Source organism: Phaseolus vulgaris, chromosome 2 (assembly GCF_000499845.2).
Source record: "Phaseolus vulgaris cultivar G19833 chromosome 2, P. vulgaris v2.0, whole genome shotgun sequence".
In the NCBI taxonomy this organism is placed as follows: domain Eukaryota; kingdom Viridiplantae; phylum Streptophyta; class Magnoliopsida; order Fabales; family Fabaceae; genus Phaseolus; species Phaseolus vulgaris.
Window position 1 is genome coordinate 29,527,907 of NC_023758.2, and position 12,080 is coordinate 29,539,986.

Here is a 12,080-nt window from a genome sequence, read left to right on the forward strand (position 1 = left end):
ACACAATCAAACAGAGTTACAAATGGCTGATAATAGACAAAATCCACCTAGAAGGACATTTGGAGACTATGCTATGCAACAAGGAACAAGGCATTTCTCTAGCATAGCCATACCTCCTGCCACCAAATAATTAGAAATGAAGCCAGCTTTTCTTAGCTTAATCAGCACTCATCACGTCACTGGAATGGATCACGAAGAACCTTATACTCATCTATCCACATTCTATGAGTTGGTAGGGACCATGGGCTTCGAGGAAAATGATATTGTATCTGTTTATTTGCGTCTATTTCCTTTCTCACTTGCAGGAAAAGCAAAGAATGGTTAACGTCGCATCCAAACCAGAGTCTAAGTAGTTGGAATGATGCAAAAGAGAAATTCCTACATAGATTCTTCCCATTCTCTCGATATATCAAGGCTAAGTATGATATCTCCACATTCAGGCAAGGGCCAGATGAACCTTTTTGTGAAGCTTGGGAACGTTTTAAAGTGATGTTAAGAAGGTGTCCTAATCATGGCTTTGAGGATATTGCTCAGTTGAACATATTCCACAATGGTTTGAGGCCTGATACTAAAATGATCTTGGATGCTGCAACCGGAGGTACAATGATGACTGTTGATGCAGAACAAGCTACAAGAATCATTGATGCCTTAGCCTCAACAGATTACCAAGCTCAACACGATAGATATACAATGCAAAAGAAAGGGGTGCTGGATCTTAGTACTTCAGATGCAATTTTAGCTCAAAATAAGATTTTGACTCAGCAAATTGAGGCATTAACCAAGAAAATGTCAAAACTGCCTCAACAATTACATGCAGTAAATTCTCCTTCAATTCAAAATCAAGCTTTGAAGTGTGATTTTTGTGAGGGAGATCATCTTAATGGCCAATGCTCTTACCTAAATCCATCAAAGGAAGAAGTTCAGTATATGAATAATTAAGGAAGGCAAGGTGGCTTCGCATCTAATTATCCAAATAACATGGCTCAAGGATGGAGGAACAATCCAAATCAAGGATTTGGGTGGAAGCAAGAGGCTGGATCATCTAACAGACAAGTTCCTTATCAGAAGCAACCACATTATCCTTCTATTCATGAGAGAACATCCAAATTGGAGGATACTTTTGAGAAGTTCATGCAAGCCTCTCCATCCAATCAGAAAAATACTGAAGCATCAATAAGAAATTCAGAGACACAGGTGAGGCAGTTGGCTAAACAGTTAACTGATAATCAAGAAAGTCAATTTTCAGTGAATACACAAACGAATCCCAAGGAGCATTGCAAGTCTTTCACTACCACAAGTGGGAAAGTTATAGGAAAAGGAATTTGAGATAATTTAGTTGTTGAGGAGGAGATTTTTAAAGAGAGAGAGAATGAAAAAGAACATATTGAGTGTGAGGGAGGAAAAGGAAGGAATAAGGAAGATATTGGAGAGAAAAATGAAAAACAAGAGATGAGTGTTCCTATAAAAGATGTACCTTATCCACATGCTCCTTCAAAGAAAGACTATTTGCAAGATTTATGGATATTCTCAAAAGACTGCAAATTAACATTCCTTTTACTGAAGCTTTAGAGAAGATGCCTACATATGTTAAATTCACGAAGGAATTATTGACAAAGAAAAGAAAATTCAATGACTAGGAGATAGTTGAATTGGAAGCTGGATGCAGTGTTATAATTCAAAAATCATTACCACAGAAATTTAGAGATCCTGGGAGTTTCACTTTGCCAGTTACCATTGAAAATCTCACTGTTGGAAAGACATTATTGGATCTTGGAGCTAGTATTAATTTGATGCCTTTATCAATGCTGAAGAAAATTGGAGATGTAGAAGTGAGACCGACAAGAATGACTTTGCAGTTGGCTGATAGATTAATCAAATATCCACATGGAATAGTTGAAGATTTGTTGGTAAAGGTGGATAAATTTCTCTTCCTAGTAGATTTTTTTTGTTATGGATATAGAAGAAGATGTTGAAGTACCTTTGATATTGGGAAGACCATTTATAAAAACTGCCAAATTTATAATTGATGTAGGCAAAGGAAAATTAAAGGTTTGTGTTCAAGATGAAGAAGTAAGCTTTAATGTTTTTGAAATAATGAAGTATTCAAATGATCAAAAAGAGTGTTTCAGAGTGAATGTGATTGATGATATTTGTTTTGAAACTCAGAAAAAATGTTTAACAGTTGAACCTTTAATGAAAGTTATCATGGTTAGTATTGAAGACATAGATGAAGGGGAAAGAAAAGAAATACAGGACTGTGTTGAAGAGTTAGATAAGGCTAAAGAGATTCTTTATGATGCTAGTCAAAAGCAAGATCTAATCAAAGAAGAAATTTCTCAACCTCAGAAGATAGAATTGAAACAACTACCAGCTTATTTGAAATATGTTTTTTTGGCAGAAAATGGGGAGAAACCAGTCATTATCAGCAACTCTCTAATAGCAGAAGAAGAAGAGGAAGTAGTGAAAATGTTAAAGTCAAATAAAGGAGCAATAGGATGGACTCTATCAGATTTGAAATGCATAAGTCTTTCTTATTGTATGCACAAAATTCCCATGGAACAAGACTTCAAATCTGTAGCTCAGCCTCAAAGACGCTTAAATCCTACTATGAAGGAAATGGTAAAGAAAAAAGTTCAGAAGCTGTTAGAAGCAGGGATGATTTATCCTATATCAGATAGTTCCTAGGTCAGTCCTGTGCAAGTAGTTCCAAAGAAAGGTGGCATGACAGTAATTCATAATGAAAAAAATGAGTTAATTCCAACAAGAACAATCACCGGTTGGAGGATGTGTATTGATTATAGAAAACTCAATCAAGCCACAAGAAAACATCATTTTCTTACCCTTCATGGATCAAATGCTGGAGAGATTGGCAGGCAAAGCTTATTACTGCTTTCTGGATGGTTATTCAGGTTATAATCAGATTGTTGTAAATCCAGAAGATCAAGAGAAGACTACTTTCACTTGTCCTTTTGGTATTTTTGCATATAGAAAGATGCCATTTGGACTGTGTAATGCTCCTAACAACTTTTCAAAGATGCATGTTTGCTATTTTTGCACATCTGTTAGAAAAGGGCATTGAAGTTTTTATGGATGATTTTTCTGTTTATGGATCTACTTTTAGTTCTTGTTTGGAGAATTTAGATACCGTACTAAAACGGTGTGTGGAGACCAATCTTGTCCTCAATTGGGAAAAATGTCACTTTATGGTGAGAGAAGGTATAGTTTTAGGACACAAAATCTCTAGCAAAGGGATTGAGGTAGATAGAGCCAAAGTTAAAGTTATTGAAAAACTACCTCCACTTGTCAACATCAAAGGAATCAGAAGCTTTCTGGGTCATGTTGGTTTTTACAGGAGATTCATCAAGGATTTTTCAAAGATTGCAAAACCTCTTTGTAATTTACTGAATAAGGATACTCCATTTAATTTTGTTCAAAATTGCTTAATTGCTTTTAAGAATTTAAATGAAAAACTCATTTCTGTACTCATAATCACTGCACCTAATTGGCTTTATCATTTTGAACTGATGTGTGATGCTAGTGATTATGCAGTAGGAGCAGTATTGGGGCAAAGAAAAGAGAAATTTTTTCATGTGATACACTATGCAAATAAAGTCTTAAATGATGCTCAAAGTAATTATACAACTACTGAAAAATAATTGTTTGCTATAGTGTATGCACTTGAAAAATTTAGATCTTACCTTATTGGTTCTAAAGTGATTGTTTTTACTGACCAAGCTGCAATTTGGTACTTGTTCACAAAATCAGATTCCAAGCCAAGACTAATAAGATGGATTCTTCTGCTGTAGGAATTTGATTTAGAAATAAAGGATAAAAAGGGAAGTGAAAACAATGTGGCAGATCACTTATCAAGACTTGCAAATGAGGAAGTAATTGCACTTGAATCAGAAGTGATAGATGAGTTTCCTGATGAAAAGCTCCTTGCAATTCAAGAAAGGCCATGGTTTGCAGATTTGAAAAATTTTAAAGCTGCAAGAGTAGTTCCTGAAGATCTTGGATGGCATCAAAAGAAAAAGTTCTTCAGAGATGCTAATCACAATGTATGGGATGATCCTTATCTTTTCAAAATTGGTGCAGATAACTTGATAAGGCGATGTGTTACAAGAAATGAAGCTAAAAATATTCTATGGCATTGTCACAATTCACCATATGGAGGTCATTTCAATGGTCAAAGGACAACAACTAAAGTGTTACAATCTAGATTTTATTGGCCAAATCTATTCAAAGATGCACATGAACATGTTCAGAAGTGTGATAGTTGTCAAAGAAATAGATCTATTACAAGAAGGCATGAAATGCCGTTGCAGAACATTCAAGAGACTGAAGTATTTGATTGCTGGGAATTGATTTTATAGGACCATTGCCATCATCATTCTCAAATGAATATATCTTACTGGCAATTGAGTATGTCTCTAGATGGGTGGAAGCAGCTGCAACTCAGAAAGATAATGCCAAAACTGTAATCAAATTTCTCAAGAGAAATATTTTCACCAGGTTCGGTACTCCTAGAGTTTTGATAAGTGATGGAGGTTCTCATTTTTGTAATGCTCAACTTCAAAAGGTTTTAGAACACTATGGAGTTAGACATGAAGTAGCAATTGTTAGAAAGTATGACTTTAAACTACAGGGGGTGAATGGTTTAAAGAGGGTTTTCACATACTTTTAAGTCTAGAATGAAATTACTTCGAGAAAACTTGATTAAGAATTTAGTTTGCCAAAAACACAAAGCAATTTAGCACAACACCAGAAAAACAATCGGTTGTTTCGCAGAAACAATCGGTTGTTTCGCAGAAACAATCGGTTGTTTCGCAGAAACAATCGGTTGTTTATACCAGTTCACAAATATAAATTGAAATTAAAGAGTTCAAGGGATAAAGAAATTGCACACACAGGTTTATACTGGTTCACTCTTAACCAAGAGCTACATCCAGTCTTTCCAGAAACCACTGGGGAATCCACTAAGCAATCAAGCCTAGATTACTTACAACACCACCAAAGAAGTGACCTTGATCCCCTCAAGACACACTTCCTTTGGCTCAGCGCAAACACCACTAAGAATGTTGATCTTGACAACCTCAAGAACACACAACACTTCTCAGGTTTACACACAGAGTTTCTTCAAAGTACAAAAGGATTACACTTGTTACATAAAGATCTGAAATTAATACAAGATGAAAATCCTATTCCACACTCTCTTGATCCAAGCAATCTCAAAGCAATCTTCAACTTCTTCAAAAGCAAAATCAGTGAAAAACTCAAATTTGTTTTTCTTTGATTAAATCTTAGTTCTTGTTTGTTACATAAACATAACACACTATTTATTGCTTTCAAAGACTGGTCAAAGCATTTAAAACTGGAGCGTAATCAGTTATAAAATCATTTAAAGCTCAGTCAAAGCACAAAACAGTTTTCTGTTATGGTCCCAAAAAAAAAATCGGTTGAATGCTCGAATCAATCGGTTGTTTTGGTTTGACAGCAAGTCAACCATCAAAAACAGTTTTCAACCTTTCTAAAAACACCTAAGTATAAAACAATCGGTTGTTTCGACAAAACAACAGGTTGTTTTTCACTTAGTTTGAAAAACACTTTCAATTAAAAGGTTTAAGAATGCTTAAGCTTTGGATTCAATCAAGAGTGAATTTACACAGAAAATCTACCCTATATCCTATTCTAAAACACCTCTGCAACAACAAGCATAACAAGCCTTCCATCAAACTTCAAAGGGTTTGGATTCTTCAAAGCTTAAACACACTTGATTCAACAATCTCCCCCTATTTGATGAAGACAAATCCCTGGTTGCTTGTGTTGGATTTGATTGAATCTAAAGCAGTTCCTGCAAAAACAACATATATACAATCTAATGCTTCCTACAACAGCAGGTTAGATTTTCACATGTTGAAAACAATATTCCATACAAACAATCGATTGTTTCTATCAGCAGAAGCAGAAACAGTTATGATATCAGGGATTTCAGCAGTTTTTAATCAATTTCAGAGAAGGATACACAAGAACCAATCAATTCTCCCCCTATTTGTCTTCATAAATAGACTCTAACAGGTATTAAAACAAATTTAGGAAAGATTTTGAAGGTCAAGGATACCTAACTCATTTCGCAAAAAGAAGAACCTCTCTTTTGGTAATGGTTTTGTGAAGATATCAGCTAGCTGCAGTTTTGTCTCAATAAACTTCACTTCACAGTCCCCATTGCTCACATGATCCCTGATGAAATGATGGCGTATCTCAATATGGTTAGTTCTTGAGTGTTGGATCTAATTTTTGGTAAGATTGATAGCACTTGTATTGTCACACATCAAAGGGACCTTGCTGATTTGCAATCCAAAGTCTGCAAGTTGTTGTTTGAGCCATAGGATTTGTGCACAACAGCTTCCAGCAGCTATGTACTCAGCCTCAGCAGTAGAGAGAGCCACACATGCTTGCTTCTTGCTATGCCATGAGATGAGGCTTGAACCAAGAAGGTGGCAAGTGCCACTTGTGCTTTTCCTATCTAGCTTGCATCCTGCAAAATCAGAATCTAAATAGCCAATTAAATGAATGGGAGAGTGAGAAGGATACCATAACCCAACAGTTGATGTTCCTTTGAGATATTTCAGAATTCTCTTTGCAGCTTTGAAGTGTGACTCCTTCAGATTTGCTTGATATCTTGCACAAAGACATACCACAAACATAATGTCCGGTCTACTTGCTTTTAGATAGAGTAAAACGCCAATCAAACCTCTGTATTTAGTTTAATCTACCCCTTTTTAGCAGCATCTGCATCCATGTAGCAGCTTGATGGCATAGGTGTGCTTGCTTCCTTGCAACTCTCCATTTCAAATTTCTTGAGAATCTCTTTACAATACTTTGATTGGCATAGAAAGATTCCATCCTTTGTTTTCTTAACCTTCAATCCAAGAAAGAAAGACAATTCTCCCATCATAGACATTTCAAACTCACCTTTCATAGCAGCCACAAATTCTTCACACAAACTATCTTGTGTAGCACCAAAGATGATGTCATCAACATAGATTTGCACAAGGATAATTTCAGAATTTGACTTTTTGATGAAGAGAGTTTTGTCAATCATTCCCCTTTCATAGCCATGAGATAGCAAGAAGTTGCTAAGCCTTTCATACCACTTCCTTGGAGCTTGCTTCAGCCCATACAAAGCCTTTTTCAGCTTGAAGACATGATTGGGATATTGATGATCTTCAAAGCCCGGTGGTTGATCCACATACACTTCCTCATTGATGTAGCCATTTAAAAAGGCACTCTTGACATCCATTTAAAAGAGTTTAAAACCACTCATACATGCAAAAGCCAACAACAACCTCACAGCTTCCAATCTTGCAACAGGAGCAAAGGTTTCACCATAATCAATTCTCTCCTCTTGATTGTAGCCTTTGGCAACTAGCCTTGCTTTGTTCCTTGTGATCACACCATCCCCATCCAGTTTGTTTCTAAACACCCACTTCGAACCAATGATGTTCATCTCAGCTGTTTTAGGGACAAGAAACCATACCTCATTCTTTGCAAACTGATTCAACTTTTCATGCATAGCTTCAACCCATTTTTCATCCTTGAGAGCTTCATCAATTGACTTTGGTTCAATTTGAGAGACAAAAGTAGTGTGCCTGCAGAAGTTTGAGATGGAGCTATGTGTTGAGACACCTTCCTTTATCTGCCCAATGATGTTCTCCACTGACAGATCTCTAGGAATCCTCCATTCTTTGGGCAACTCACTCTGCTGCAGAATTTCAATCGGTTGTTTTGAGGAATCAACCGGTTGTTTTTCTGCACAGATGTCCAGCTTCTCCAAACTGATGTTCTGCTCATCCTCTTCAACACTGTTCTTCGAGATTTGAATGCTTTTGTGATCCAGCTCATCAAAGACAACATGAACAGACTCTTCTATAGTTATTAGCCTCTTGTTGTAGATTATGTATGCATGATTAGTTAGAGAATAGCCTATGAAGATACCATGATCAGCTTTTTCATCAAACTTCCCTAGGTTTTTCTTTCGATTGTTGAGAACAAAACAACTGCAACCAAAAACTCTAAGGTGATTGATGTTTGGCTTCCTTCCATTGAAGAGTTCATAAGGAGTCTTCTTCAAAATTGGCCTAATTAGCACTCTATTCACCACATAGCAAGAGGTGCTAACTGCATCAGCCCAAAAATACTTAAGAAGAGAAGATTCAATTAGCATTGTTCTAGCTAGTTCTTCATGGGACATGTTCTTCCTTTCCACCACACCATTCTGTTGTGGAGTTCTTGGAGCTGAAAAATTATGCAGAATTTCCATCTTTTCATACAACTTGCTGAACTTTTCATTTTAGAATTCACCTCCATGATCTCTTCTTATTGAGCCTATGTTGCTGTTCTTTGTATTTTGCAATCTTCTACCAAGCTTCTTGAATGCAGAGAAGGCATCACTTTTTGATTCCAAGAAGAGAGTCCAAGTGAACCTAGAAAAAGCATCCACAATAACAAGAGCATAGTAGTTTCCACCAAGGCTCATGGTTCTTGAAGGTCCAAAAAGATCCATGTGAAGTAGCTCAAGAGGTTTTAAAGAAGAAACAACATTTTTTATTTTAAAAGATTTTTTCACTTATTTCCCCTTTTGGCAAGCTTCACAAATATGGTCCTTCTCAAACTTGAGCTTTGGCAGCCCAATTACAAGATCTTTAGAAATCAACTTGTTCAAGTGATTCATGTGAATGTGAGCAATTCTTCTATGCCAAAGCCAAGACTCCTCATGCTTGGATAGAAGATAACCAATTGAACAAGGTGAAGAGATATCTAGAAGATAAACATTGTTGATTCTCTTACCAATCAACATTACCTCTGTTGTGTTGGGAAGACAAATTTCACAGGAGTTTGTTTTGAAGATAACCTGATATCCTTTGTCACACAATTGACTAATGCTCAGCAGATTGTGCTTTAATCCTTCTACATAGAGAACATCATGAATGACCAAGATATCTTTGTCTCTTATGGATCCTCTCCCAAGAATCCTCCCCTTGTTATTGTTCCCATAGGTAACGTGCCCTTCTTGCTTAAAGGAGATGTTTAGAAACTTTGATTTGTCCCCAGTCATGTGCTTGGAGCACCCACTGTCCAGGTACCATTGTTGCATACTCTCCTCCAAGGTTTCCTACAAAGAAGATTTTCAAGTACAAAGATTTGGTCCCCTTATGAATGTGGGTCCATTTGGTTTAAATTTATCATTTGAATCTTTACTACACTTGGGAATCCACTTCATAAAGCCCCTAGGAACAACATATTTTCTGATTTTACAGAATCTGACAGAATGGCCTCTTTTCATGCAGTAGAAGCATGTAACAACCGGTTGTTTCAACAGATCAATCGGTTGTTTTTCTGGCAGTTTCGAAAATGACTTTGAAAATCTATCTTGCTTGTTCTGTGGGTTAAAACCCAATCCAGCTTTTCCAAAAACACAATTTTGAGATGCCAAGACATTCTCAAAGTTGGATTGACCTTTAGAAAGCTTATCCACAGTTTTAACAAGATAATGAACTTTCTTTTCAAGATTTTCGCAATTTTCACAAATAAGACTATCACACTTGCAAGAGTAGCTTTGAGTGTGTCCCACATCTCTTTAGCAGATTTGCATTTTGATATCCTGAAAAACTCATTAGTATCTAGTGCAGAAGCTATTATGTTTTGAGCAGTACAATCAAGCTTGGCCATCTTACATTCTTCATTGGTCCATTGGGACCAAGGTTTTGCAATAAAAGATCCATTCTTTTTAAGCTTTGGAATGAAAGGTCCATTTTCGATTGAATCCCAAATTCCTTGATCAATGGATTGAACAAAGATTTTCATTCTAGCCTCCCAATACTTATAATTCAAACCACATAATAAAGGTGGTTTGTAGATTGAGGCACCTTCCTCAAAAGATAGTTTTCCAGCCATAGAAAAATATTTTTCGGATCAAACTTGATTATCTTTCAAGTACAAAGCTCTTGATGCCAATTGTTAGAAAGTATGGCTTTAAACTAGGGGGGGATGGTTTAAAGAGGATTTTCACATACTTTTAAGTCTAGAATGAAATTACTTCGTGAAAACTTGATTAAGAATTCAGTTTGCCAAAAACACAAAGCAATTTAGCACAACACCAAAAAAACAATCGGTTGTTTATACCAGTTCACAAATATAAACTGAAATTAAAGAGTTCAAGGGATAGAGAAATTACACACACAGGTTTATACTGGTTCACTCTTAACCAAGAGCTACATCCAGTCTTCCCAGAAACCACTGGGGAATCCGCTAAGCAATCAACCCTAGATTACTTACACCACCACTAAAGAAGTGACCTTGATCCCCTCAAGACACACACTTCCTTTGGCTCAGCAAAAACACCACTAAGAATGCTGATCTTGACAACCTCAAGAACATACAACACTTCTCAGCTTTACACACAGAGTTTCTTCAAAGTACAAAAGGATTACACTTGTTACAGAAAGATCTGAAATCAGTACACGATGAAAATCCTATTCCACACTCTCTTGATCCAAGCAATCTTCAACTTCTTCAAAAGCAAAATCAGTGAAAAAATCAAATTTGTTTTTCTTTGATTAAATCTTAGTTCTTGTTTGTTACATATACATAACAAACTATTTATTGCTTTCAAAGACTGGTCAAAGCATTTAAAATTGGAGCGTAATCAGTTATAAAATCATTTAATGCTCAGTCAAAGCACAAAACAGTTTTCTGTTATGGTCCCAAAAAAAAAATCGGTTGAATGCCGAATCAATCGGTTGTTTTGGTTTGACAGCAAGTCAACCATCAAAAATAGTTTTCAACCTTTCTAAAAACACCTAAGTATAAAACAGTCGGTTGTTTCAACAAATCAACAGGTTGTTTTTCACTTAGTTTGAAAAAAACTTTCAATTAAAAGGTTTAAGAATGCTTAAGCTTTGGATTCAATCAAAAGTGGATTTACACAAAAAATCTACCCTAAATCCTATTTTAAAATACCTCTGCAACAGCAAGCACAACCAACCTTTCATCAAACTTCAAAGGGTTTGGATTCTTCTAAGCTTGAACACACTTGATTCAATAGCAATAACCTACCATCCTCAAACTAATGGTCAGGCAGAGGTTTCTAACAGGGAAATTATGAAGATTTTGGAAAAAATAGTATCTTCTTCCAGAAAGGATTGGTCTAACAAGCTTGATAAAGCTCTCTGGGCTTATAGAACAACATTTAAGACATTTACATATTTGTCTCCATTCCAATTGATATATGGTAAAGCATGTCATCTTCCGGTGGAATTGGAACACAATACTGGGCAATCAAGTTTTTAAACTTTGATCCTAAAGTTGTTGGAGAGAAGAGAAAAGTGCAACTTCATGAACTTGAAGAAATGAGATTCAATGCTTACCAAACTTCAAAACTTTATAAAGATCGGGTCAAATTTTGAAAAGAACTTTTGAACCAGGTCAATTGGTGTTGTTATTCAATTCCAGGTTGAGGCTTTTCCCTGGAAAACTCAAATCAAAATGGTCAGGACCATTCCAAGTCAAACAAGTAAAACCATATGGAGCAGTGGAATTGGAAGATCCTGTCTCAAAAAGAAGTTGGGTGGTCAATGGACAAAGATTGAAGCATTATTTTGGTGGTGAAGTTGAAAGGCACACCACTATGATCCTAAGTAAATCAGACGTCAAGCTATATGACGTTAAACGAGCGTTTGCTGGGAGACAACCTAGTGTTTTGTTTTGAAATGTGTCTTTAATTTTTGTTTTGATTTAGTAGTATGTTTTAATATTTGATGTCTTTAAAACCAGTTTGATATGTGAAATGGTCATGTAGGTTTCAAATGTTAGGTGAAATGAATGGATGGAAGAAAGTTTAAAAATGTTTGAAACTTTTGGTAAAGACAAAATGAAAATTTTCAAGAAAATTTCATTGTAGGGTAATTTTAGCTTAAACTAGAACCTTTAGCCTAAGCTAGATATGTAGAAAAATAAAGAAATTTTGTTCTGCAACTTTAGCTTGAGCTAAAATGAGCTAGCTTGAGCTAGAAAACTCTGTT

General features: G+C 35.9%; 1 pseudogene; it reads right to left on the bottom strand.

Moving 5' to 3' along the window:
- Window positions 1-412: 412 nt before the first annotated feature.
- LOC137813181 (small nucleolar RNA R71) lies at window positions 413-518 on the bottom strand (annotated as a pseudogene).
- Window positions 519-12,080: the final 11,562 nt, after the last annotated feature.